Source organism: Azolla caroliniana, unplaced genomic scaffold, assembly GCF_043228905.1.
Source record: "Azolla caroliniana isolate FFs.n. ecotype wild unplaced genomic scaffold, voAzoCaro1.0.p SCAF_3, whole genome shotgun sequence".
NCBI lineage: Eukaryota > Viridiplantae > Streptophyta > Polypodiopsida > Salviniales > Salviniaceae > Azolla > Azolla caroliniana.
In genome coordinates, this window is record NW_028230438.1 from 19,414,048 (window position 1) to 19,432,723 (window position 18,676).

Here is an 18,676-nt window from a genome sequence, read left to right on the forward strand (position 1 = left end):
GGCGTGAGTCCTATAGGAGAGTGTCGGGAACTACAACGTTCCCTCTACGCAATGCTCGGCCACAACCGAGCTTAGGATCATACACAGAAAACAGGAAACGGAAAAGCACGACACAAAGGAGAGAAAAAGGTGCACACAGGATGTTTACGTGGAAAACCCAAACTAAGGGAAAAACCACGGCAACCCACACGCTGCAAACTATCACTATGTTGGAATGTACAAAACAATGAGTTCACGGAGGCAACGACCTCGTGCTCACGATCTTCGCCACAGGCGGCGGTTACACCAGAGGCAACGACCTCTTTCTCTCTCTCTCTCTCTCTTTGTACACTATTACGTGCTCTCTCTTCTTCTTCTTGCACCAACAAGGGAAAAATGACAACAACAACTACTAAAAGTTTGCCCTAAGTCATATTTATACTAATATGACTTTTCGGCTATTTACAAATATAGCCTCGATGGACTCTCAGAAACATATTTACCAATATGTCTCCTCATCCGGTTCATACCGGGTCTGCACCATCCGGCTCTCCGTAGCCGGGTACTCCTCATCCGGTTCATACCGGGTATGCACCATCTGGCTCTCCGTAGCCGGGTACTCCTCATCCAGTTCTCCGTAGCCGGGTACTCCTCATCCGGTTCTCCGTAGCCGGGTACTCCTCATCCGGTTCTCATCGGGTCTGCACCATCCGGCTCTCCGTAGCCGGGTACTCCTCATCCGGTTTAGGTCTCGGCCTATCGGCCTCGACCGAGATTGTTCGTTGACACTGTTCTTCTCCCTTCCCATCCGGAGGGACCTGTCTCCCAACAAACTCCCCCTTCACTCCGGCATGGGGTGTCTTACCAGTCCGATCCTCTTCCGGCATGCGTCCAGCTTGTCGGGTGTCAACACTTTGGTCAGCATATCTGACCCGTTCTCGGCCGTGTGGATCTTCGTCAGTGCGAACTCCTGGTCATCTACTCTTTCCCGGATCCAGTGATACCTCCGCTGGATATGCTTCGTCCAGGAATGGTAGGCCGCATTCTTAGCAAGGTGGATGACACTTTGACTATCGCAATAGAGTCGGTATTCCTCTTGCCGGATCTTGAGCTTTCCGATGAAGTCCTTCATCCATAATATTTCCTTGCCGGCTTCCACAATCGCCATGTACTCCGCCTCTATGGTTGACAATGCAACCGTCTTCTGCAGCCTCGACTGCCATGAAACAACTCCCCCTGCATATGTCATTATATACCCGGATGTAGACCGGATGGTATCCACATCAGCTGACATGTCCGAATCGATGAAACCGTCTAGTTGAGGTTTTCTAGAGCCGAATCGGAGACACATATTTGAAGTGCCCTTCAAATACCGGAGTATCCATTTGATCACGTTCCAGTGCTCCTTGCCGGGATTGCTCATGAACTAGCTCACCACTCCGACTGCGTATCCTATATCAGGTCGGGTACACACCATTGCGTACATCAAGCTCCCGACGGCAGAGGCATATGGAATCTTCATCATATCCGCCTTATCTGCTTTCGTCTTCGGGCTTTGCTTACCGGATAGCCTGCAGTTTGCCGGAAGTGTCGATCCGACCGGTTTCACATCTGACATGTTGAACCGGTGAAGCACCTTTGTCACGTACTTCTTCTGTGACAGCCATAATTGCTTCTTTGACCGGTCCCGAATGATGTGCATCCCCAACATCTGTCTTGCCGGACCCAAGTCTTTCATTGAGAAGGTCCGGTTGAGAGCCTTCTTCAGCATCCGTATTTTGACTTGGTCACGTCCGACGATCAACATGTCGTCCACGTACAGAAGGAGTATCAGGAAGTCGCCTCCTTCGAACTTCTTCACAAACACGCAGTGATCGGCCTGCATCTTGTGGTACCCTTGATCGGCCATGAAGGAATCGAACTTCCGGTACCATTGCGGGGGGGCCTGCTTCAACCCGTAGAGGCTCTTCTTCAACCGGAAAACCAGGTGCTCCTTCCCTTTCTCCACGAATCCTTCCGGTTGCTGCATGTAGATCTCCTCTTCGAGGTCGCCGTGAAGGAATGCCGTCTTCACGTCTAGCTGCTCTACCTCAAGGTCCATGCTTGCCGCTATACTCATCACCGTCCAGATGGAGGTCATCTTTACTACCGGGGCAAATATCTCGTCGAAGTCCAAGCCCTTCTTCTGCTGGAACCCCTTCAGCACGATCTTGGCTTTGTATCTTGGGGGGTTGCCGGCATCTCCCGGTTTCAACTTGTACACCCATTTGTTTCGGAGTGCCCGCTTTCCTTTCGGAAACTCCACCAATTCGTACGTATGGTTCTCATGCAGGGAATCCATCTCATCCTGCATGGCACTTAACCATTTTCGGCTGTGGGTGTCTTCCTTCGCTTCTTCGAAGCTTTCCGGCTCCCCCTCATCGGTCAGCAGAACATGCTCTGCATCCGGAAATCTCCGGGGGGCCCTTCTCTCTTTGAGAGGATATCTCCGTCTCTGGGCTTCGGTAATCGGCTCCTCTATTTGCTCTTCATCCGAATTTGATTCGGGGTCTTGACCGGTTCCGGTTTCAGCTTCCACTACTTCTTCTTCAGCCTGTTCGGTATCCTCACCGTAACCGGCTGGTCCCTCGAGTGCTAACCGGTCTCTTGCCGGTTGGGTCTGCCCATCGTAGAGTCGATCCTTACCGGTCGACTCAGAGTTCATTATCTTCTTCTCCGACTCCCAGTCGGCGAGCGTCTTGTTCTCCATGAAGATAATATCTCGACTCTGGAATACCTTCTTGTCGACCAGGTCCCACACTCGGTAGCCGAACTCATCGTCACCGTAACCGAGGAATATGCATGGACGGGTCTTTGGATCTAACTTTCCTCTCCGTTCCTTAGCTACATGCACGTACACGAGACACCCGAACACCTTCAGATGCCAGTAGGATACTTCCTTACCGGTCCACACTCTCTGTGGCGTGTCTCCGTCCAAGGGTACTGAGGGTGATCTATTTATCACATATGTCGCCGTCGACCGTGCCTCAGCCCAAAACTTCTTGGGTAGTTTTGCATTCGCTAGCATACTCCGGACCCTCTCCATTATGGTCCGGTTCATCCTCTTGGCCAGTCCGTTTAGTTCCGGCGTCTTCGGCATGGTAAATTCGAGCCGGATTCCCTTCGAGCGGCAGTACTCCTCGAACTGCCCCCGGTATTCTCCTCCGTTATCTGCTCGAACAGCCTTAAGCTTTCGGCCGGTTTCTCTTTCCACTCTCACGTGGAGCTCTTTGAAGATGGATAACACCTGACCCTTCGTCTTCAACGGTGTGGCCCACAGCTTCCGACTGTGGTCATCTATGAACGTCACGAAGTACTACGCTCCGGCATGTGACTTCGTGTCTACTTGACACACATCCGTATGCACCAACTCCAGTGGTGCATTATGTCTCATCGGTGGCCTTGGTCGGAAGGAGGTCCGGTTCTGCTTACCGGGTAGACAATCAGTGCACTTCTCTAAGTGCACGTTCTTCACTGGAATGAGGTTGTCGTCTGCAAGCCTCTTCATCCCCTTCTCGCTCATATGACACAGCCTCTTGTGCCACAGCTCACCGGCAGTGTCGGATGCCATGTTCACTTCTTCCGGGCATAACCGTGCATTCATCAGGTACAGTGTGTTTACCTTCCTGGCCCGAGCCACAATCAGGCTCCCTTTGCTGAACTTCATGACACCGTTCCGGATGCTACCCGTGTAGCCCTCATCATCTAGCCGACCAGCTGATATCAGGTTCAGTCGAACCTCCGGAACGTGTCGGACATCCCTCAGCAGCAACTTGCATCCGGTTGGTGTCGACAGCCACACGTCTCCTATGCCGACAATTCGGCATGTACCTTCATTCCCCATCCGAACATAGCCGTGATCACCGGCTGAGTAGGATGAGAAGTATTTCCGGTCCGGGGTAAGGTGGAACGATGCTCCGGAGTCTACCACCCAGGTCATCTCGTCGCCGGCAAGGTTTATCTCACTCTCCTCGGTGATGAGCATCAACTCTTCTTCACTTGCCGCGATTGCCGTCGTTCCCTTCCGGTCCGTCCCCCTCCGGTCTTTACCATTCCGGTCCGGGGTCCGCTTCGAATCGGTACCGTCGGTTTCCTTGTCTTTACGGAAATGCCGACAGTTCTTTTGGAAGTGTCCCGGCTTGCCGCAATAGAAGCAAGTGGGCCTCCCCCTTGACTTTGACCGTGTCCCCGACTTCTCCCGGTTCTGGGGACTACGGTTTCTATGTCTTCCGCGTTCCGATTCGGTAAGGAGCGCTTTGGAGTCGGAGCTCGTATCTTTATCTTTCCGACGCGCCTCCTCATCTAGCAAGCTCGACTTTACTCTTGCTAGGGATAACTGCTTTCCTTCCGGCCCGGCGTTGCCCAAAGTGACAACCAACGTCTCCCAGCTATCCGGGAGGGAACTGAGCAGGAGTAGCGCTAGTACCTCATTGGCGAGAGGTACTTCCAATGAATTTGCCTGGTGGATCAGCCCCTGGAAGGCATTCATGTGCTCCGCCATGCTGGAGCCATCTTGGTACCGGAGTCTTACTAGCTTCCGGAATACCGAAACCTGATTAACAACATTTTTGTTCTGGAACATTATGCCGATCATCTCCTAGAGCTCATGAGCCTTGCTCTCTTCATTGAAGTTGTTGTATAGGCTCATGTCGATGAAGCACCGTATGTACGCTGTTGTCTTCATGTGCATCACCTCCCATATCGCGGCGTCGATTTTGTCCGGTCTCTTGTCCCCGAACTGAACCGGCAGCCAGAGGTCTTTAACCACGAGCCTGTCCCTCCTCTTCGACTTCCACACAGAATAGTTGGAGCCGGTGAGCTTGAACATGCCGCCAAAGGATTCGTCCATTTTCTGTGTCGTTTGCTCTGATACTGTTACGGGCATGACCATATAATATCCCGTGGTAAGAATTTACCGTAGTATTCTATACACGTGGATAAGTGTGAGGGTTAAACGAGAGTGTAAAGAAGGGGAGGATTACTTTTAATCCTCGGGATTGAGACAACCCATTAGGTCAAGTGTGAACTTGCCTGGGGGCCTTGGGTATCGCTATAAATAAGAGGCCTAGCTACCCTCATTTGATGATCTTTTGACTACATCGAGACTCTGCTCGTGTGGTGGGTCAACTCTTGTAGCGAGCGCGCCAGCACCAGGTACGACTCGACGCCACGGCGGTGGTATGGGACGCCGATCGAGGCTCGAGTCCGTCTCGATCCCTTCGCTCGGGGGTGGTCGGGTGGATCGGCACCCTTCTTTCTCTTTCTCCTTTCTATCTATCTTTTCATTATCCTTATCTTAAGCTTACGTTAGTACCAAGATCTATAATATTTGGTATCAGATTTTTGTACTAATGTTTCTTTGTTTTTCATTTGTCTTTTGATTGATGCTGATCGATCGTTGTGCGGTTGGCCTTGATCCAGACAACGATCAACAAAGAACTTCGGTAACTCTTTCCATAATTTTTCTTTCTATTCTCTCTTCTCCCATCTAATCATGTGTTTAGTTTATATGTAATTTTTTTCATTAAGTCAATGATGTTGTAGTGGTCTTTAATTGATTATCTAAAACGTTTACATATGTGCACGAGATCAATACCTCGTTTGACATATTAATAATATGTGATGAGTGTCGTATGCGTACGAGGTTAATACCTCAATTACGTATTACGATCACAAACATATGTTACGTTTGCGTATGAGTTTAATACCTTGATTTGTTGTAAACGATATGCGTTTGGTCTCGTATGCGTAAGAGGTCAATACCTCCATTGCGTATTACGATGATCTCTTATTTGTGGATGTTTCGTGTGCGTAGAGGTATATACCTCGATTACGTATCTCGATCACATCATTTGTGGCTATTTAATATAACGATATGTTTAATATAGGCATATGTGGTCACATATATACGTATTTGATCGTATATATGTGATAAGTAAACATATGTGTATATTCGTTATTACGTGATTATATCGAAAGTTGTCCTTGTCGGGAAAAGGATGTTGGTGGCCGTCCTCACATTTTTGTGAGAATGGCGTTGTCACCATCCCTTTTTCAACATTTTTTTATTGTTGATAACCCCATTGACGACCTCGATTTCGTTACGTAAAGAAACGCGAATAGCCAAAATGATGTTGAGTACGTAGGGCTTGACCCACTTCAAGTGAGGTCGCTCCAATGACGCACGTATCCAACATCCCTCCCTCGTTACATGGATACGATGCCACCATGAGCTCGTTCTTACGAGAGGCATTCGTAATGACGTGACCATGTGATGGCCCACGTGAGCCTACTACGAAACAAGGGCTCATTTGGCTTGACCATTAGGTTGCACTTTGGCGTATGCCATCGTAATTACGAGACTTGAGGTTAGGTAACGTACCAACATAGTTTTGGTAAATGAGGGCGAAATAAGGACCCTTGACATATATGTTCTTTTAAAAAAACGTATATGATCAATTGCCTCGCATATCTCTTATACGCATCAAACATTAAACATTCGAGAAGAGCAACTTACTTGGTTGGCTCAAGTGTTTAATGTATTTGTTCTCGAGGTCTCGAGTTCAAATATGACCAAGACCATACAACATCCTTGATACATATGACTATAACACATGTTTAGACTTAAGGTCTAAGTGCACCTCGGGGTCCTCGTAATAGGACTTAAAGAGCCGAAACCACTTATGTGGGCACCGAAACATAGTTTATTGTTAACATTTTTTTTCGTGTATAAACTATTCATGACGCGAACATACATGGTTGAGCCTCGGGGAGCCACCATGAAAAAATCGATATAGAGATCAGGGAAAGACATTTATTTGTCACCCCCATGGTTTTTAAAACACCTTTGTGTTACCATAGTAACCTGATCTTCAACCTCATCTTATACGTCTAGAGGGGTATTGACGTGAGATAATGATATCGATTAATGCTCGCCCATGATATGTTTACATCACGACAAGATGTTATGACTATATCTCTGACCTTATCCTATTTCTTTTCCAGAAATAATCTTTAATGGCTCAAATTAACGACCCGATGTCATCCGCTCAAGCGGAAGGAACTCAAGGGAATCCTCCTAGACAAATGTCCACTGAGATGTATTTGGCACAAATAACCCAATACCTTAGTTTCACCGCTCAACAGATGACCGAACTTCGGCAATCTCAGAGTGCTCTTGAGGCACGTGTCATTAGTCTACAACGAGAGACTAATAGACCTGATGAGCGACAAGGTGAACCATCATTTGTCGTTAAGCCATTTACGGGAGACAAAAAGGAAAGAACCGAAGAAGCAATCTGCACATGGCTGGGACGATGGGAGTCTCATTTTGAGCTCTATCCCACGCCAGATAGTACGAAGATTGCATATGTCGGCCGAGAACTCGGGGGTAAGGCCGCCGCCTGGTGGCGTGGCCTCCGTACTATGGGGAAATTGCCCGATACCTGGACAGATTTTGTCACGGTTTTTAAGGGCCAATTTCTGCAACCTCCCTCTCGAACCGAGGCAGCACAAGCTTTAATGAACCTCTCTAGTAGGAAATTTTCCTCGCTAGAGGACTATGTTCACCATGCTAGAACCCAAATCCAAAAATCGGGTCTAGAAGGGGACAATTGGTTGATAGCTTGTTTTGTCAATGGCATCCCCAATTCGGACTATCACTGGATAGTGCACGATAAGGATCCAAAATCCTTCGAAGAGGCCGTTGAAATAGTTCTTCGCTATCAACGCACATCGAAGGACCATAACAAACCCAACGAAGCGCCCGGGACTAAGCAGTCGCAATTTGTTGGGAAACGCAAGACACCCAACGAATTCCTGGATCGCGATTGTAAGCGACAACATCCTTTTTGTGTATTCTGCAAAAAGAAGGGTCATACAAAAGATCAATGTCGAAAGCTCCAACGGAAAGAGCACGACAACAAAGCTAAAGCTGCAGACCATAAAGGTCAGATTCCTAATGTCCTTCAGGTCTATACACACCATTTAAGTAATTGTCAATGTTCTTTTCCTCACTATGTATTGGGTCCCAATGATTTACTACGTGCAAACGGGTATATCAATGGATCTCCCGTACAATTTTTATTTGATTCGGGAAGCTCACACAATTTTGTGAATGATCGTTTGGTTCAGATATGGGGAATCCAACCCACCGTAAGTGATCACACCTACACGGTGCACTTGGCTGATGGAAGAGTACAATACATCAACGGGGCGATTCATTCATTAGGAATTTCTATTGATACTTATATAGAGGAAGTAGACTTCCATGTAATGAATCTTTGTACCACCGATGTAATACTGGGTTATCCCTGGTTTTATAATAAAAACTCTTCTTTATTTATTGATTGGGTTCGTCATTCCATTTCTTTTGTACTGAACGATTGTACGCATTTTATTCAATGTGTAAAAAAATAATCCCTCTCGATTGTTTCCTCGTGTCCATCAATATCCGAGTTGTCTTGTTCTACGTTATTTTATTGTGTACTTGATCCGGACATTCACGTTTACAATATCGATAATGTCCCGATTCAATTAACATATTTTGAACAACAACAACTTGATGAAATCTTAAATGATTTTCATGATGTTTTTCCAAGTGAACTACCTGATGGGTTACCTCCTAAACGTAATATAGACCATCGTATAGATATTGTACCTGGTGTTGCACCAATAAGTATACCTCCGTATCGCTTAAGTCGATCCGAAGAAGATGAGGTATCTAAGCAACTCAAGGACTATTTACGAATGGGTTATATACGTTATAGTAAATCTCCATGGGGTGCACCAGTTCTCTTGGTTAAAAAGAAAGAGGGCACATGGCGTATGTGTATTAATTACCGACGCTTGAATAAAGTGACGATCAAGAATTCGTATCCATTGCCCCGGGCTGACGATCTAATTGACCGTCTCCAGGGAGCTCGGTATTTTACGAAACTTGATCTCCGTACTGGCTACCATCAAATACGAATAAGTGAGGACGATGTTCCTAAAACGGCATTTCGTACGTGCTATGGCCATTACGAGTTTTTGGTTATGCCTTTTGGTTTGACCAATGCTCCGACTACTTTTCAACAAGAAATGAATGACATTTTCCGAGAACAACTTGGAAAATTTGTCGTTATTTTCTTGGATGATATTTTAGTTTATAGCCGTACATTACAAGAACATGCTAGACATGTCTGCTTTGTTTTACAAACATTGCGTGACAAACAGTTTTATGCGAAGATCTCAAAATGTGAGTTCTTCAAGAAATCAATTACTTATCTAGGACATCTCATAACCGAACGAGGAGTTGAAATTGATCCTTCTCGCATTGAGAAAATCAAGCTTTGGCCCACTCTTCGGAATATTCGAGAAGTTCGATCATTCCTTGGTTTTGTGGGGTTTTTGCGAAAGTCTCTTCGTAATTACTCCCAATTGACGATGCCGTTTACTGATCTTTTAAAAGGTCAAACGCGTAAGTCTACAAAACCTATTGTGTGGAATGCTACACTAGACCTTGCATTTAAGGAACTCAAGGACCTAGTTTGCAAGGCTCCTTCACTTCTTTTACCTGATCCTTCAAAACCTTTTGAGGTTGAAACCGATGCAAGCGATTATGCTATAGGTGCTGTCTTGTATCAAGATGGTAAACCAATAGCATTCGAGAGTAAGAAACTTGATTCTGCTCAATGTCAGTATACCGTTCAAGAAAAGGAATTATTTGCAGTTATACATGCGCTCAAAACATGGCGCCATTATCTTTATGGAAATCACTTTGTGGTAACTACGGACCACGAGTCCTTGAAATATTTTTGTGACCAACAAGACCTGAAAGGTCGTAAGGCACGATGGGCTGATCTCATCCAGGACTTTGATTTCTCCATACGATATCGTAAAGGTTCCATGAACATTGTCGCTGATGCACTAAGTCGCATCCGTGAAGTTAACACGCTTAGCTTCACTGATATATCATCAGATATTTATGATCACCTTCGAGGAAAGTATCCTGATGACAGTTATTTCGCAAAATACTGGGCTAGAGTTGAGTCTGGAACAGACACCACCACATCCTTGAAGGAATACTTCCACATTGCTAACGGTTTGCTCTACCGTAATGGGAAGGTTTGTGTTCCAGATTTACCCGAGGTCAAAAAGAGGATTCTTTTTGAATGCCATGATGCACCCTCAGCAGGGCACCCTGGAATACATCGTACACTCGTTCTCATCTCCACTCAATTTTATTGGCCTAAGATGCGTCCTGACATACATAGCTATGTGACTAAATGTCACCAGTGTCAGGTTAACAAAGCCGAGTGACTTAAAGCCGCAGGACTTTTACATCCCTTGGACATTCCCAATAATAAGTGGGAAAGTATATCCATGGATTTTATTGTTAGCCTTCCTCGCACCCAAAAAGGTCATGATGCCATCTGGGTTGTCGTTGATCGACTAACTAAAATGGCCAGATTTATTGCTACTAAAACCACGGTAACAGCTCCTGAATTGGCTTACCAATTTGTTGACTAATTGTTTCGTTTTTATGGGTTACCAATGGATATCGTGAGTGATCGAGATCCGAAGTTTACTAGTGACTTCTGGACACAAGTCTTTAAGAAGTTAGAAACTACGTTGAGCATGAGCTCCACGGATCATCCTCAATCCGATGGACAGACAGAACGAGTAAATCAAATTATTGAGGACATGCTTCGAGCATACGTTGGTGCAAAACCAACAAAATGGGAACGTTATCTCCCAATTTTGGAGTTTGCTTATAACAGCTCCAAGCATACGTCGACGGGATATAGTCCTTTTATGTTGATGTATGGTTTTCAGCCACGAGCCCCGATTGATGTTATATGGTCATCATAGGCAACCTCGTGTATTCAACCCTGGACAGAAGGTATTTTTACGTGTACCTCACAATTCTAAGACATTGTCTACGGGTAAGTGCGCTAAGTTAGCCCCACGGTTTTGTGGACCTTTTACAGTCCTCAAACGAATTGGGTCATCAGCCTATCGTCTCGCTCTTCCCGATGGTGTCGGAATTCATCCAGTCTTTCATGTGAGTCGTCTAAAAGAACTTCTAGGTTCTGGCGACAATACAGTTACGACTGAAACTCTGGTTACTTCTGAAGAATTATCTTCTAAACCACATGTACCAGAAAGAATTCTCGATGTTAAAACAAAAAAATTACGTACTAAGGAAATCCGAGAATTTAAAATAAAATGGATGGATAAATCAATAAAAGATGCCACATGGGAACGCGAAAATACTCTTAGAACTAACTTCCCTAACTTTCCATTGCAAGAGTGCAATGTTTTAAAGAGGTGGAGTATGTTACGGGCATGACCATATAATATCCCGTGGTAAGAATTTACCGTAGTATTCTATACACGTGGATAAGTGTGAGGGTTAAACGAGAGTGTAAAGAAGGGGAGGATTACTTTTAATCCTCGGGATTGAGACAACCCATTAGGTCAAGTGTGAACTTGCCTGGGGGCCTTGGGTATCGCTATAAATAAGAGGCCTAGCTACCCTCATTTGATGATCTTTTGACTACATCGAGACTCTGCTCGTGTGGTGGGTCAACTCTTGTAGCGAGCGCGCCAGCACCAGGTACGACTCGACGCCACGGCGGTGGTATGGGACGCCGATCGAGGCTCGAGTCCGTCTCGATCCCTTCGCTCGGGGGTGGTCGGGTGGATCGGCACCCTTCTTTCTCTTTCTCCTTTCTATCTATCTTTTCATTATCCTTATCTTAAGCTTACGTTAGTACCAAGATCTATAATAGATACCACTTGTCAGGAACTACAACGCTCCCTCTACGCAACGCTCGGCCACAACCGAGCTTAGGATCATACACAGAAAACAGGAAATGGAAAAGCACGACACAAAGGAGAGAAAAAGGTGCACACAGGATGTTTACGTGGAAAACCCAAACTAAGGGAAAAACCACGACAGCCCACACGCTGCAAACTATCACTATGTTGGAATGTACAAAACAGTGAGTTCACGGAGGCAACGACCTCGTGCTCACGATCTTTGCCACAGGCGGCGGTTACACCAGAGGCAACGACCTCTTTCTCTCTCTCTCTCTCTATGTACACTATTACGTGCTCTCTCTTCTTCTTCTTGCACCAACAAGGGAAAAATGACAACAACTACTAAAAGTTTGCCCTAAGTCATATTTATACTAATATGACTTTTCGGCTATTTACAAATATAGCCTCGATGGACTCTCAGAAACATATTTACCAATATGTCTCCTCATCCGGTTCATACCGGGTCTGCACCATCCGGCTCTCCGTAGCCGGGTACTCCTCATCCGGTTCACACCGGGTCTGCACCATCCGGCTCTCCGTAGCCGGGTACTCCTCATCCGGTTTCGGCCTCGGCCGAGATTGTTCGTCGGCACTGTTCTTCTCCCTTCCCATCCGGAGGGACCTGTCTCCCAACAGAGAGGTCGGTGGTGACAGGAAAATGGAACCCGGCGATCCGAAGAATGACGAATGGACCCGGATGAGAACCGGGCAGAGCGGACTCCTCGATAACCATTCCGGGAGGAAGGAAGAGAGTAGGCCTACGAAGAGGCCGGGAACACGGTACGTCGGTACCACTGGAGAGGGTGTGGAGCAAGCCACCCTCTCGGCTTGCGAAGGAAGGAAGACCCGGGAGAAGGGTCAAGGATACGAGGAGCCCAAGGAGAATCCTTCACACCGGATCTAGAGACTTCGGCAGTCGGCAGCGCGGTCGGCGTAAGACCAAGATACTGACGGTCGCGGCGGGGGGACAAGGGCGGGCAAACCGGGGTCCCATGAAGATCCTCACAATGATCCGGTGGTCGGCCCGAGTGCCGGCGTGAGTTCTATAGGGGAGATCGGTGGCGGCAGGTGAACGTGATTAGACGACAGGAGGCGACGAACAACAAGGAGGTATGAGGCCGGCAAGGTGGCTACAGACCATCTCAAACCTTCCGGCGAGGTGAGTAGGCGTAAGGAAGTCCGGTCCTACGGGATCCCCACACTTTACCAGAGACTCCGGCAGTTCGGCCAACGTGGCAAAATGAGACCGAGAGAGAAGGTTGGTGGCGGCGGGAAACGGGACCCGACTACGCGGTAGACACGAGAAGATACTAGGAGGGACCCAAACGAAAGACACCCGGATCTCGGCAAGCGACGAAACGAAGACCGGTCCTATGGGACCCTCACACTAATCCGGAGACCCCGGCAGTTCGGCCAATGTGGCAACGTGAGACCTAGGGAGAAGGACGGTGGTGGCAGGGAACGGGACCCAACGACATGAGGTAGCGGATAGGGAGCCGGTAAGACGGGGCGGACGAAGTGCGAAACCCTCACCGGCCTGTTACGGTTTCGGAAGGGGCCGGTAGGGGCAAACACGGGGAGGTGTGTCAGGCCGGAAAGGCACACCTGGGACGGAACAAGAGTCTCGCAAGTGGCCATCGCGGGCCGGATCGAAGCGTGACTGCGGGACGGTGTTCGGCGCGGGCGGAGCCGAACAAAGGAAGCGGAAGACGGCACAAGGGAGGTGTCCGGAACGAGGTGACAAGTGCATAATGGACTGCACAGGGTCGGAGTCAGGGGATGACAAGAGAAGCCGAAGGAGGATCCTCCACACTTGCTTCGTAGATCTCGGGAGCTCCGTCGAAGTAGCTAAGACTGACACGACAAGCCCGGGGTGACAAGCTGGTGGGGGCGAGGGGACGATAGCAAGCGGAAGACTCAGGACCTGTTGCAACAGCACGAAGACGGGAAGGGACAAGCGGGCTACTACGGGGTGTTCCTCGGATGCGAAGGACACCAGTATGCGGGTGAGCGGCGATGCACGATCTGGCCGGGAAAGGGGCCGACAAGGCGTGCAATGAACCGGAGTACGACACAGGTAGTACCAAACAACGGACGAGGGTATGTGGCACACGGAGGTGCCGGAGCGGAAAGGCGAGCGCGGAGATAGGTTGTGCGGTTCAGAGGTAGCACGTAGAAGACCAGAAAGGGATCCTCCACACAGTTCCGGAGACCATGGCGGTTCGAGCCGACGCGGCGATGTAAGACCATGGAGAAGGAAGGTGGCGGCGAGAGGACGAAGGCAACGCGAAACAACATGGGACGGCAATCAGGACATCACGAATGGTCAACGGATGCCAAGCGGGCCACTACGGGCGTTCCTCAAACGGAGGACATCGGGCATACGGCGGGGAGCGGGGCGTTCATACGGCCGAACAAGGGGCAACGGAAGTACGCGGACTACGGAGATCGCGGCAGAGGACCCATCGATGGGTCGAACGAGCCTACAGGGAGGTAAGCGCGAAGGAAGAACCGAAGCCGACGGATCAAACCAGCAGCGAGCCGGGATACAGATTACGGAAGACCGGTTTCTCACCGGCTGAAATCTCTCACCCTTCACTGGATTTGGCACGTACCGGTGGACGTGCGGTTAGGTGGGGGCGGCTGTCGTGAAAATTTTGGCCAGAGGCGGAAACCGGGAAACATTGGCTACATCGGCGGGGTGCAGCATGTGTGCTCACCCTTGTACATTTAGTGTGAATAACGAGGGCGCCTTTATGGCGCCGAAGAGTAGTCAAGTCGGGACAGACGATCCCATGTAAGTCGGGATTTATCCCACATTGTAACGCATCCCTCTCCTTGTTCTATAAAAGGAAGGGAGCGTCCTTTGTGAAAGGGTTGCCCATTTTTGTGTTAGAGGGTATACCGTTAGGTTTAGAGTTAGTTTTCTTTTTCTTTTTCTTCTTCTTCTTCTTCGCGGGGAGGTCGACCGTTGAGGGCTGTTTTTGCTCGGTCTCCTGTGCAAGACCCCGCTCTGTGTGACGAGCCCGAGAGCTCCCCGGACGGCGGCTTGGCAGTAGACTGCTGTTGTAACCTACCTTACCGTGGCCCGGCTCGAAGCCGGGAATGTATTCTCCCCCCCTTTGTAATATACATACAAGTATCCGTCTGTGCATACTTGTGTCTCTGTTTGGGTGGGTGTTTTGGTGTTCCTTTCCTTGCGTTGCCCGTACATAACGGCGTGAGTTGGGTCGGCGTGGTGTGTGTGTGTGTGTGTGTGTGTGTGAGTCGGCGTCAAGGGTGCACTCCCTCTCTTTCTCCCTCTCTTTCTCCCTCTCTTTCTCTCCCTCTCTCGTTTGGTTGCTTTCGGAACGCGTCCGGAATCATCTTCTCAGCTTCCCTTCTTCCCTCGTCCGAGACCCCCGTGGTCCCGCCCTTCTATACGGACGCGCGTAACTACGCGACAACGCCAGCCGGAAGCAGCCGACGGACACACACGAGGAGACACCGACACGGCTCCTGAAGAGCCCACTCCACCGACCGGTGCAGCAAGAAGCAGACACCCTAGCGGCAAGAATGAATGCCGGGACTCAGGAGGAGGAAATGGAGGAAGAACCCACGGAGCACCTCTAGCGACGGCCGGTGAAGAGCACCGCGTAATCAGCCGAGAAGCGTTTGGACCCACAGAAGGAGGGAACGCCCGCAAGTCACACTGAGCATCCCACGCCAAGGGAGGCACCGGAACCGGTTCGGATGGAACCGGTCACAGAAGTCCCTGCACAACAGGCAACATCGGCAAGCCCCGTAACTCAAGAGCCGGTTATACAAAGGCCAACCTTCTCAGCAGGCCAAGAACAAGCAAACAAGGGGCGGCTAGCCGAAACACACTCAGAACCGGAACGACAAAGTGGTCAGCTGGCAGAACCAGAAGTGCAGCTCGACGTAGTAAGGCGGGACCAGCCACCGGCGAGTGAACCCATCAGCCAACCCGCCGTCCAGACGCAACAACAGTGCATCGGCAGCCAATGGCTCCAGTGGATAGGAGAACAAATTGCCGGAGTAGTCGGATGCATAGAGGCGGAGGAAAGAGCGCAAACGGAACGGTTGCTCGTCACAACTGATGAACTGGAGACGGCCCGGTCAAGGATCCGGTGCCTCAAACAAGACTTGGATCGGATCACAGGAGACATGGCCAAAATGGCCTTAACCGCCACACAGGTCTAAGCACCAGTGACTCCGGTTGATGTACATATGAATAAGACCCCGGAGAGGGACACTGTCCTGGAGAAAGATGCGGCGCAAGACCAAGAGCTTGCGGAATTACGAGATGAATCTGCCGCACAAGAAGCATTACGGTGCCGCGAACGCGACTTGAAGAAGGCGGCCGAAGAAGAATTAAAAAAGACTGTTGAGAACCTCCACTAGGCAGAGGAAAACCTGCGTAAAGGACACCATGCTTATGACCGACTAAAGGAGGAAAAGGAGAAATTGTTGTAGGAAAAAGACAAGCTGCGACGGATGGCGGAGACGGAAATCGAGAGGCTGAAGGAGGAACTCCGTCAAAAGAAGGACCGGGAGGACCGCGCGCGCCGACAGATCAACCAGAGGCTGAAGGAGAAGACTGATGATTTTGATCATCTGCACTGGGACTACAAGCAGTTGGAGACGAAGTATAAGTAACAGCAGGAACGGATGGCCGAGCTCCGGCAAGAAGTTGATAGGGCCACAACGGCACTCGCCAACGAACGAGCTGAGAGTTCCAAGCTATTGGAGGAAGCGGTGAATGACCGGATGGAGCTCCACAAATAGAACCATGAGGAGAAGGAAAGGGCGACAATGGTCTTACAGAGGTTGCAAACAACCTATCAAAGTCAATTGTCGCATTATAGGGAGCAGGAGGCAGACACGGTCTGAATCATCAAGCAATTTAAAGAGGAGCGACAAGCCGCAGAAAACAAATCACGGATGGGAGCCGAACGGATCCAGTGCATCCTCCGGTCATGGCTCACTAAGACCAAAAGCTTGATTGACGACAACTCTGTGCGTTGGTGGATGAAATGGGCGCAGAATATGGCGGAGCTCCAATTGCTCAGGGCGGACATGGAAAACCGGCGGAAGGAGGGTGACGACTGTTATACGCTGACATCGGAGGACTTCACCGCCATAACGGATGAACTAGCCGAAGATTTCACAGCCCTGGCGGATGAACAATTGGTACAGGTCCGACAGCTCGTAGCTCAACTGGACAACGATCGGCTAGAGGCCCAAATCCAGTTTGAGAGCTATGAGCAGTCCCGGCTCCAGGAAGAAAAAGCGAGAAAGGCGGCAACGGTCAACCTTAGTGATGAGGAACCGTCGCCGGTACTAGGACCAGACGGGGACCAGGCCGGGGTCAGTCAGCCAGAGACAACTCCGACGGAGGAACCAACGAAGGAAACGCCGGTGCCAGAGCAACAAACGGAGCCGCAGCCCCAAACAGAGAAGGCACAAACAGAGCAGCAGCCACAACAGCAACAACAGATTCCTGACGAGCCATTGGAAATTTTGGAGCAAAGCATTCTGGACATTTTGGACGAAGCGTAAAAGGGCCGGATAATGGGTTCGACGTACAAGGTACTGTCCCACGGGTGTGCCATGTGTTACCGGTTGGCAAGAAGGCTTAAGGAGGTCCAAACCAGAGTGTGAAAAGGAATAGTTTATTCGGGAACTGTTGTAATTAGTAGTCTTAATATATATATTAATATATGAGAAGATGTGGATGGACGGATTAGAATCGGTATGCCGATCCGGATCCGGACCGATCCTGAAAAGGTGCCGGTTGGCACCGTTTTGTATTTCGCACCAGAGACTTATATAAAGGCCCGGTTACAATGTAATCGGGAGCGGATAATTAATAGAACTTATTTCCTTAATCTTTCAGTGTTGATTACCGTTCTGTGCTTATTGTATATCTTACGCGTGTTAATGATGTATTGTTAAGTAATCGATTAAGGTCTAATTAAGCGTCGTGCCGTAAGTCATTCTGCTGTACCACCCTTTGGTGAAGTGTCTTAAGTGGACACCCTATGTTAGGCTGTTGTCCGGCCCTAGGAGTAACAATGGACATTGATGTCCAAAACGTGCATATGCAGACTCGCCGAAACCTTCCTAATCGCGATGCCCAAGGACGCCCGGAAGTGTTTCTACTGCCACAATTATGGACACGTCCGACGTTATTGCCGGGAATTGCAGCAACAATCTCACAAGCAACAAGCCCAGATAACCATGGCTGACGCCGCATCGTTGGCTAAGCTTCGGGGAAACTAACTTCCCGGGTACTGATGGAAGAGCTAGCCCCCCACATCCAAGCGTCCGCCTCTTCTAGTTCACAGGTATGCACCACTCTCGCCACCATTAATCACTCCACACACACCATCCTATTAGACTCTGGTAGTAGTATCTCTTCAATTAGCACCTCCTTAGTTCACCAATTAGGCCTCCCCACGACCCCCGCTCCTTCCATCCAAGTCCTTTTTGGCGATCACCAAGATCTATACCACTCTCGCACGCAAGCCCATTGCACCGTTACCTTAGACACTCTCACATTCTCACACCACTTTTATGTCTTGCCCCACCAACTCTTCCCCCTCACCTTAGGTTGCGATTGGCTCCTCAAGCGTCACGCTATGATTGATTTCGATGCTCACAAACTGATTGTCCCACAAGCTCCCCCTATCCCCCTCCTTCACGATAGCCCCCATGTCCCCCACCTCAGCCAAGTCCAGGTGGCCCTCAGTCCCAAGGAGTGGTTAATCTCTGTCCGCCAATTGTTAGCTTGTTTTCCGTCACTAGCCCCCCAACCCACGCATGCCGCTAGTGTCTCTTTCTCGGT

The 18,676-nt window shown here is 49.2% G+C and overlaps 1 pseudogene; it reads left to right on the top strand.

Annotated features, from left to right (window-relative positions):
* The window catches only part of LOC147866416 (uncharacterized), a 44,405-nt pseudogene extending 26,294 nt beyond the window's left edge, over nt 1-18,111 (top strand).
* Nucleotides 18,112-18,676: the final 565 nt, after the last annotated feature.